The sequence below is a fragment of the Nicotiana attenuata genome, unplaced genomic scaffold (assembly GCF_001879085.1).
Source record: "Nicotiana attenuata strain UT unplaced genomic scaffold, NIATTr2, whole genome shotgun sequence".
NCBI lineage: Eukaryota > Viridiplantae > Streptophyta > Magnoliopsida > Solanales > Solanaceae > Nicotiana > Nicotiana attenuata.
This window is the reverse complement of record NW_017670264.1, coordinates 106204-115719: the sequence shown is the minus strand read 5'-3', so window position 1 is coordinate 115719 and position 9516 is coordinate 106204. Positions and strand designations below refer to the sequence as shown.

General features: G+C 32.6%; 1 long non-coding RNA gene across 1 annotated transcript; it reads left to right on the top strand.

Moving 5' to 3' along the window:
- The first annotated feature begins 3880 nt into the window (after positions 1-3880).
- On the top strand, positions 3881-8229 carry LOC109236917. Its single transcript, XR_002069561.1, has 3 exons — positions 3881-4086; positions 7706-7818; positions 7920-8229. It is a non-coding gene; the product is annotated as an uncharacterized LOC109236917 (long non-coding RNA).
- The last annotated feature ends 1287 nt before the right edge of the window (positions 8230-9516 follow it).

The following is a 9516-nucleotide window of genomic DNA, read 5'->3' as shown; positions in this document are numbered from 1 at the left end:
CTTCTTTCTACACTCTTCCTTATTGTGCCCATACTTGTTACAGTACTTGCACAAGCTAGGCTTCCAATCATACATAACCTTCTGTTCAATCAAAGATCCCTTCTCATTCCTGAACCAAACCTTGTCTGGCAGTTGTGCTTCCATTTCTACCTCAATCAACATGCGAGCAAAATTAAGCCCAGACTTCTTTTCTGTATTCTTATCAACCATAAGAGGTTTCCCTACTAAACTTCCTATTTTACCCAATCCTTTTGGGCTCCAATATTTAAAATCCGATCCTGGCAGTCGCATCCATATAGGTACTGTGTATATCTCCTTACACATTGTAGCATCACCATGTACTTTTAGGGAGATAAATTCTAGTTTAAATCTTGCATTTGAAATCTTACCAATGTCAAAGTTGTCCCACACAGAATTCTTCTTCTCTTCTTCCTCCATTGCTTCGACTTCCTCCGCCCAAGAGAGCCTAGGGCTAGTGTTTGGCCTCTGCACAACCTCTGTCCATGATTTTGCTGGCGATGCTACTGTTCCATTGGTTTCCTGTTCCTTCGCGACTGGTGTCGTATCATTCATCGACTTACTGCTTCCGTCAACTACTTGAACTTCAATTACATCCTTCTTCTGCTGAAAATGACCACGCGATTTGTTGCTTGAGCTAGGAGAGCCTTCTGGGATGGTACACGAGCTCTTTTTTCCATGGATGGCACACATTAGCAAACCTGCACCGAGAGAGTTTTCGTGCCCTAGTCCCTAAGATAACATGTTTCTCGCTTGTTTGTTCTAGGTTATGATAACATCCATCGCTTGCTCATTTACTCGCTTGTATAATGAGGTTGTGTATTAGTACAACTAACTTTAGTTCTGAATTACGTATTATCGTCATGACACGCTATATGCGGTCAATATTAAATAACATTTACCTTAAAAACACACAAATTCGTGGTAAATATTTAGTGACAAACATACCTAAACAAACATTATATGCAACACATATCCCATGCAAAAGAAAGTATATATCATACACGTTGTATGGATAGATACTAAGTTTCATACATTTATGCAATTAAGGAACAACATTGTCAGGTTGGGCAGTGACAAAATTAAGAATTTATACGGTGACATTCAAAAAATATAAAGATATCACACTTGGGAATTAAGCTTGTGACCTCTAAAGTAATTTTCGAACACACTTTACTGTTTTACTAGAATTTTCTCTTATGTCAATAGGCAAAAAAATTGTTCTTAACCTATTTATATATTGGTGTAATTCTTCAATAAAGAGGATTCACCCCTTTCTTCCACCTATAACTAGCTCCGCCACTGTGGTTGGGTGCGAGAAAATTGTTGTTTGCAAGAAAAAGTTCCTATTATCTGGAACAGTTTCTGACTAGTTTTCTTCATCTTCATTTGAAATAAGCTACGTATTATTAATTGGCGAATTGTGCTGTCTTTAAAAATTCTAACCTACTTTATTTCTAAAGAAAATCAAATTAATTAAAGAAGACCCAGTCCAAATATAATGTAAACCGTCTGGTTACTGTGCTTATTATATTTTAGTATACAAATTTCAATTTATTCCTTAGTTTTTTTTGTAAGTAATTGCCAATTGCTCACGAAATAAGACAATTGCCATTGAAATTATGCAACAATAAGTTGTTTATGTAAAAATAAGTTAATGGAAAAATTGAGACTTACAGCACCCTCTTTGAGACACACTACGCTAACGGTAGGAATATATTTAAACGGAAAGTAAACAGAGGATAAGTGTAGACTACTTACAATAGTACATATACAAGAGCAAATCTGGTCCTTTTCCCTTTTCGAAAATTATGTCTATATGCCCATTAAAACTTATCAAAGAAAATAAAAATTACCCCTCTGGGAGAACAATCTCTTTGTTTTATCAAGCATGTTTTTTTTCTCTTCTTAATTCTACATACTATGATCGATAGCTAGCTCAATGGCATTAAGGTTGAAATTTTACGGTACATTATATTTGTTTCGTCTGTCAGAAAGAAAAAAACTAAATTTTTGGTCAGGTTTTTCATTTTTAATCAATTAGGTGAACATTTGAATGGTCAAGTAATATTACTTTTATTCTACCCAAAAAAAAAAAGAAAAAACCTTTTATGTAAATACAGCACAAACCGTTCAAATGTTTGTTTGTGGCGTTTGGGGTGGGGCGCGTGAAGAAATTAAATCAACGCAACGCTTGTGGTGAACATTGCTTCACAATTTTTCCTTAAACAGTGGCAATCACAAATTAGATTTAAAATGCAAATAAAGAAATTTAGTCAAATCTTAGATTCTCTTTATAAATTCAATAACAATAGTTCCAAATTGTTCTTATATCATTAATATCGAAATTCTGTATTAGTCAAGTTTTGACTTGGCTGTTCACACGATAATGTCCAAATTTAGCCGTAGCCAGATAGATTATAATTAATTTATTTATCTAATATATAGAGCTATTTTTGGTTTTATAATGATTTTTAAATGTTTAGATTAGATCATTTTTTATTTTCAACAAGAGTACACTAATTAATGACTAGGCTCTTCTTGTATTTTTGTGCGGATTAGTTACTACAACTAGAAGTAAATCTAATTATATGTATCTATTAAATGAAATACCGTTGTAATTTTTGCTTGACAGAGTGTATATAATAACATCTATATTGTTGTAAATCATCTCCATTCTGTAGAGGCGCCTTGTAAAAGGTATGAAGGTTTACATTTCCTCCCTTTTTTTTAATAGACATTTGTAATGAATTTATTTTGTGTGTGTGTGTGACACTGCTATTTGTCTCTTAAAATCATCAAGTGTAATAAAATATTTGTGACTTTTTGTTATCAGATCGACAAGTTTAATTTGAAAATGAGTTTTTCTGCGGGTGCAAGCAATTCGGTCCAAGGTAAATTTATCAACTCTAGACTTTAGATTGATATAGGCTTATTATTTTAATTATAAAATTCTTATGAGTTGGTGGAATGTTGTGGTTCCATTCCGTGGTGTTGGGTTCACTTTGGTTGTTTGTTTATTTATTTATTTTATATTCGTGTACTAGTTACATCTTTTCTATAAATCAGATGTCTATTAAGATTTACTCTAAAGAACAAGGCACGATCTGACAAGTAAAGTTTAAAAAAAATGTTTCTAATATATAAAAGGGTAACCCTTTGTGTTTGAGTTCCACCTTTTTGAATGGAAAAATGAATTTCTCGATCTTAAATCAAAGGCCAAAAATGAGTTAGATCATTAAAATACCCTTTAAAATGGTAAAAACGTCCTTCAACTATAAGGGACAACTAGATGTTTTATCAAGCAAAAAGTGGAAATTAAATACCTAAAATTACCCAATAATGGTGTATAGAAATGAGTAGTACTCCTAATGTTTTGAGTTAAGGAAATAATACATTTTGAAAACCTAATAAGTATTCTACCCGAAATTGGCTAGTTGAAAAAATTCAATACTAGTACTATCATTTTTATTTTATTTTAACAAAAGGTATATGTTACAATTCATACTAATTGAGGGGTTTTTCTCCTTTTTATATTCAAAATACATATAACGAACCAACTCATTTTTGCCATTGATTATTTATAGTCACTGGGTTTATTGGCCTACAAACCAAAAGTAAAAAGGTTAAGAGAGATAAGTGTAAATTAATTTACTCTATATAAAAAGATATACAAAATTAGTTTTTTTTGTGTGTGAGGCATTCCACAAACTGCTATTTCCTATCACGTACATTAGTGTTTGCGATGTCTCCCACTCCCCATTTCTCTCGTATGTACAGTTATTGATCATAAACTTACTTTCTAGAACACACGTAGTTCTAAAGAGCATAAACAAAGAAGATTATAACTTTAAATTTTAAAACCAAAGAATTATTTATATTTCTGGTTCGCTAATTCTATTTCTTTAGAATAAGAAATGTTATTGCTTGAAAATTTCTGTAATCTAATAGTTTTTTTTTGAACCTTTATTTTGATGACTAGATTCCAGTGCAATCATCACTATCAGCTCTGATCATGAAGGTGATTCATCAAAAACTAATGGGCTGACAAGTGTTGCTGATAATGAGGTAAGTCTCTATATATTTTATTATGACTTGAACTCTCTTGTTAATATAGTCTTACCTTGACAAATATAGTAAATTGTGTGCTAATTAGTGAAAAAGGATTTACATCTGAGTTTGAATGTTTAGATTAAAGAGCCTTTTAGTTTGCGAATAGTTAAAATAGAACATCGTTTAGGCTTTGATACATTTAATGAACTCGTTCTTAAAAATTTAAAATAGGTTTTTGCTCTATATAATGAATTCATTCTTAAAGAATAGGGTTTTGCTCCATTTCCACTTGAGATGATTAATTGTAAGGTTAATGCAACGAATCTCGGCGCTAAACAAATAGCGCAGGAATTCAACTAGAGAATAAGCAAGAAAATGAACTTGATCTTTTTAAAGATGAAGTTTGCCCATCAAATTGAAATATCTAAAGCCATAGCAATTTCTAAGCGGGATTGAACTTGGACCATCTTCCTCTATACAATAACAAGAACAACAATAAACTCGGTATAATTTTACAAGTGGGTTTCGAGAGAGTAGTGTGTACGCAAATTTTACCCTTACCTTATAAAGATAAAGATGTTATTTCCAATAGACCCTCGACTCGAGGAATAAAAACATTTTGCTCTACCTTGTCCTTTATTTCCTCTACCTCTTCCGAAAGATTTCCGTGTCTTTTATGCTTGAAAAACTATAACTGGTCAGTTTGCACTTGTTCACCATCTATTCCCCTCTCATTATCAAACACTCCTTAAGGCATTGACACTTGAGTTATGTTTCCTTTTTAATCCCTACTCGGTGTCTAATACCTGCTTTAAAACCTAACTAATCTGAATTCGCGTGGGGAAGTCTCGCTTTGGGGATCAAACCCTTCCCGTCAAAGGGCCAACAACTCGAATTCGAGACCTATCATAAGGACGATGGAATACTTACACCCCACCAAAACTTTTGATAGTTCGATAGTTCGGACCTCGGTCTTGACTTGAGTTAAAGTTGGATATGGTGGGGTTTTCCGCTGTTCTTAGGATATTGCATTTACTTCCTAATTCCTAACAAAGCTTATAACTTTACAACCTTCATCCAAGGGCTTGTGTATAGCTGCAAGCTATTACACATTCCTTTGAATTCCTTGATGTATTTGTGACCACTGTTTTTTTTCGTTTTGGTGCTAAGCAATTGTTGCTTCACTAGAGACTCCTTGTCCTTTGCTGACATGTAGGTAGTTGTCCTCAAACCATACAATAACAATAACATATATACCCGGTGTAATTATACAAGTAAGGTCTGGGAATGATAGTATATATGCAGACCTTTACCCCTTACCTTGTGTGAGATAGAGAGGCTATTTTCGATAAACCCTCGTATCAAAGAAAAACAAAGCAACTTTGAAAAAATAAATAGTGGTGAAAATGCCATGTTGGAAATAGTGGAGAAGAAAATAGTAACGACAACAAATAAAAATAATAGGATAGCCAACGTAAAGGAAACAACAGGTAACATAAGAAATTAGAATAGGATAATACGAGAATAATACTAATATGCCGATACATAGAAGGAGGAGCAGATGAGGTGCTCCAAACTGTTGCCATGCCTCTTACATACAGGGGCGGAGTTAGCCTTTCGCTTACGGGTTCGACCGAACTCAGTAGCTTTGGTCCAAACCCTATATTTATCTTATGAAATCCATTAAATATGTTTAAATTATTAATTTAGAACCTAGTAACTTAAAATAACTATAATCCTGAACCCATAGATTTAAAATCCTAGTTCCGCCTCTGCTTCCACAGGAAAGTGAGACATTGCTCCTCGGCCACCTACTAACCTTCCACCATAATCCTCGGCCTCCAATTCATATTCTCCTATCTAGGGTCATGTTCTCTGTAAGCTAAAGATATGTCATGTCCTATCTAATCACCTCACGTCAATACTTCTTCGACCCATGCACATTCACCTCTCCTTAAACCTACTATTGTCAACCTCTCACACCTCCTTACTGGGGCATGCATCTATGAGCCGATTCTTTATTAGCACACTCCTTCCACGCTGAATATTTTAATTGGGTTGGGATTTTCTTCTCCTTTTTCATTGATGTCAATAGCAGGTAAGGTATCGCCAATCACAAAATATTTTACCTTCAATATCTCTGTAAGCTGTAGCATTTAAATTCTTCATATATAGTAGTTGGAGGCTTTTAAATTGATAGGACTAAGCGTGATGAGTTGATGGAATAATGAAAGTGATAAAGTCAAAGTAGTGATTGTAAATGAAGCTATGTTTGGGAATTGTGATTATAATAAAACTTCAAGACAATGTTCTTTGTCTTGAGCCTAAGGCTCCTATACCTTGGTGAAGATTTAAACAGTAATAAAAACTAATTACTGTAGGAAGTAATTTGGAGGAATATTTTTCTCCAAGTTCTCTATACGGCTGAAGTAGTTTATTCACACATCTAGGTTGATCACAAATTTTCTTCCTATATATACAATGTGTATTTAGTCAGAATCCTACATAATTGACTTCTAAATAACCAAGAGTAGTGACCGAGGGTATTGTTAAATAATGAATATATGAAAATGCAGATAAATATATCCAATTAAGAGTAATTAAGATGCATTTAACATTCTTAAGTGACAAGCCTTACAAATAAAAGAAGAAAAACTGTATGTGACTTTGTATATTTCGCTTATATTAATTTTTTTTTGAAATTTTAATACTTCTACTTTTTTACTCCATTCTGGAAAATGTAATCGTTCCTGCATTTTTTAGACTTGAATATGCATTTCTATGGAGACGTATACATTCTTCAACTTTCCCCATATCTAATCTTTTTTAGATCAATCTTTTGACACCTACATACATCTTCGATGTTTCTGATAATGCTGCATTATATTATAAGTTCTTTACTGTAACACTAAGTTTAATTAATGTAACTATCAACTATGCTCTACTTGCAATTGCATGTGCTCTAATTCTGTAATAAGCTATATTACAAACTATTTGCATGCGGGTATAAATCTGTACATGTGGTTTACTTTTTGGGTGTGTTTGCCGTTTGGTATGAATGAAAATATTTTTCAATTTTTTTATGTTTGGTCAACTTAAATATTTTGAAAAATTCGACTTTTGTACCAAAAGGAGGGAAGATATATTTCTAAAACTTATTTATACCTTTCCTAACTCAGCCTCCACCTGCCACCCCCACCCTCCATCCCACCCTTTCCAAAAAATATTTTCTGTTACCTAATCAAACACCAGAAAATAAGTAAAAATACCACTTAATTATTTTTAAGAAAATATTTTTCTTCCCTCCAAACACACTAATTTGTTATCAGTTGCTACAAATATTACTAGTATTTTTAACTACTTGGATCGTTTGGAAACTCATGTGCTCAAAATTGCACCTCTACCACCTGTAATGACTTTTAGTATTTAAATTTTATATTTATCCTTTGGCTTGATAAAAACAAGAATCAAAATTTACTCAAAAGAAAAGAAGAAGATATAAATCACTTCATTTTCCAGATATTTATTTTCTTTCTTTCCTAAGATTATCCATAGTAGTAAGATAATGTTTATTTAACCCTGATTAAACAAGGTGAAGCAAAATAGCTAAAATATATACATTTTACTTTGACAGTCAATTCTCCGATTCGTCGACTTTAGCGAAGAAGCTGAACCGGAAGACATTACTAGCAAGCCAATTGCCTCTGAGCCTCCAAAACGGCACATGATTGGTTTTCCTCCGCCAAGGTAAATGCACGCACTTACATTTATAATTTTAATTTTTTTAAAGCTTAATTATCACATTTTTTAATTTAATTTTGTGTTGTTAATTTGGTACGTTATTATAGGAGAACTGATGCAGGGAAAATGCCCGCATCAGCTGAAAAATCAGAAGCAAGTCCGAAGAAACCTTACAGAGCACTAATGATGAGAGCTATTAATGATTTTGGAGTTACGAAGGAAAAGAAGAAAAGAGCTAAGAAGTCATCAAATCTGAAAAGGAAAAGAGCAGCAAAGTGAATCCCTTAATTAATTCTTCGGAGAAAACTTTAATCATAGACTCTAAATACCCGAAGAACTAGTTGGTTGTTTTGTTTGTTTTGCATGCCCATGATAACTGCTTTTATCGGATCTTGATTATCCTTTTTGTGACCTTTGAAGTCATGGAACTCATGTTGTTGTTGGTATCTCTCAGTTAAACTTTTAGCTTTATCATCAGATTGAGTTTTGGAAATTACTTGCGGCAGTTTGTGTTTTGCCAAATTATAATTAGTTTGTGTTTGATCAATTTTTTCAAAAGTATGTTTGAACTAGATAAACAACATTGTTTGGCCAAGCTTTTAAAATGAGCTTTTTCCGAAAAGTGATTTTTTAAAAAAACTTCTGAGAAGTAATTTATGTTTCGTTATTTAATTTGAAAAACACTTTTAAACAATAGTTAGTGCTTGACCAATCTTTTAAAAAGTATTTCTAGATATATTTTTTTTCAAATGTACTTATCAAAAAAGTGCTTTGGGGAGAAACTATTTTTTCTGCTTCTCAAAAATACTTTTTTTTACTTCTAAAGGCTTAGCCAAATATTTAACTTTGAAAAAAATCCTTTTAGCTGAAAAAAAAAAAAGAACTTATGGCCCAAGAAAAACTTGGTCAAGCAAGCTAAAAATTAAAAATAATTTTTGCTTCTGCCTTCAAGGAGAACCTATTTTATTTAGTTTCTTCCCAACAGTAGAAAAATAGCTTTACTACTATTGAGAAGAACTTACCTCTTTCAAAAGTTTGACCATACACCTCTCTTTCCAAATAAGCACTACTAGTTTCCTAGAAATTAAATTTGACAAGTTAATTATTATAAGTCAAAAACTATACTATGTTTTTTCTGATTTTTTCAACTTCACTTCTGTTTAGAGTTTTTATTTAATAGTCTTTTCTCACTCCCTCTCTGCAGTACAGCATATTAAAATTCTCTAGGTCCTAAGTTCTTGAGAAGAAGGCATCCATGAACAGACATTTGCGAGATTTTAATTAGGAAACACACCCGAAGGAAATAGTCTTATACTACCTGCTTATTTCTAGGCAACCATATATATATATTAAAACTATATATATATATAATTATATATATATATATATATATATATATATATATATAGAGTCAAATTGACTACTGTAATTAGGGATTGGAGTCAAATTGAAGAGAGAATACAAAAGGAAGACGGAAGAAGCTATGTTACCTCAATTTAGAATGAGTACATGGACAAGCTTATATAGCTGATGTTCTCTTCTCTATCACGTGCTTCTTACGTGATTCTAACTAACTTCATCAACTAACAATTAATAGCTAATTATTGACAGCTCATTAATCACTAACTCCTTCTAACAACTAGCTAACAGTTATGAGATGCTCTTCTAGCTGCACTCCTCTGCTTTGCGCATATACATTCCAAT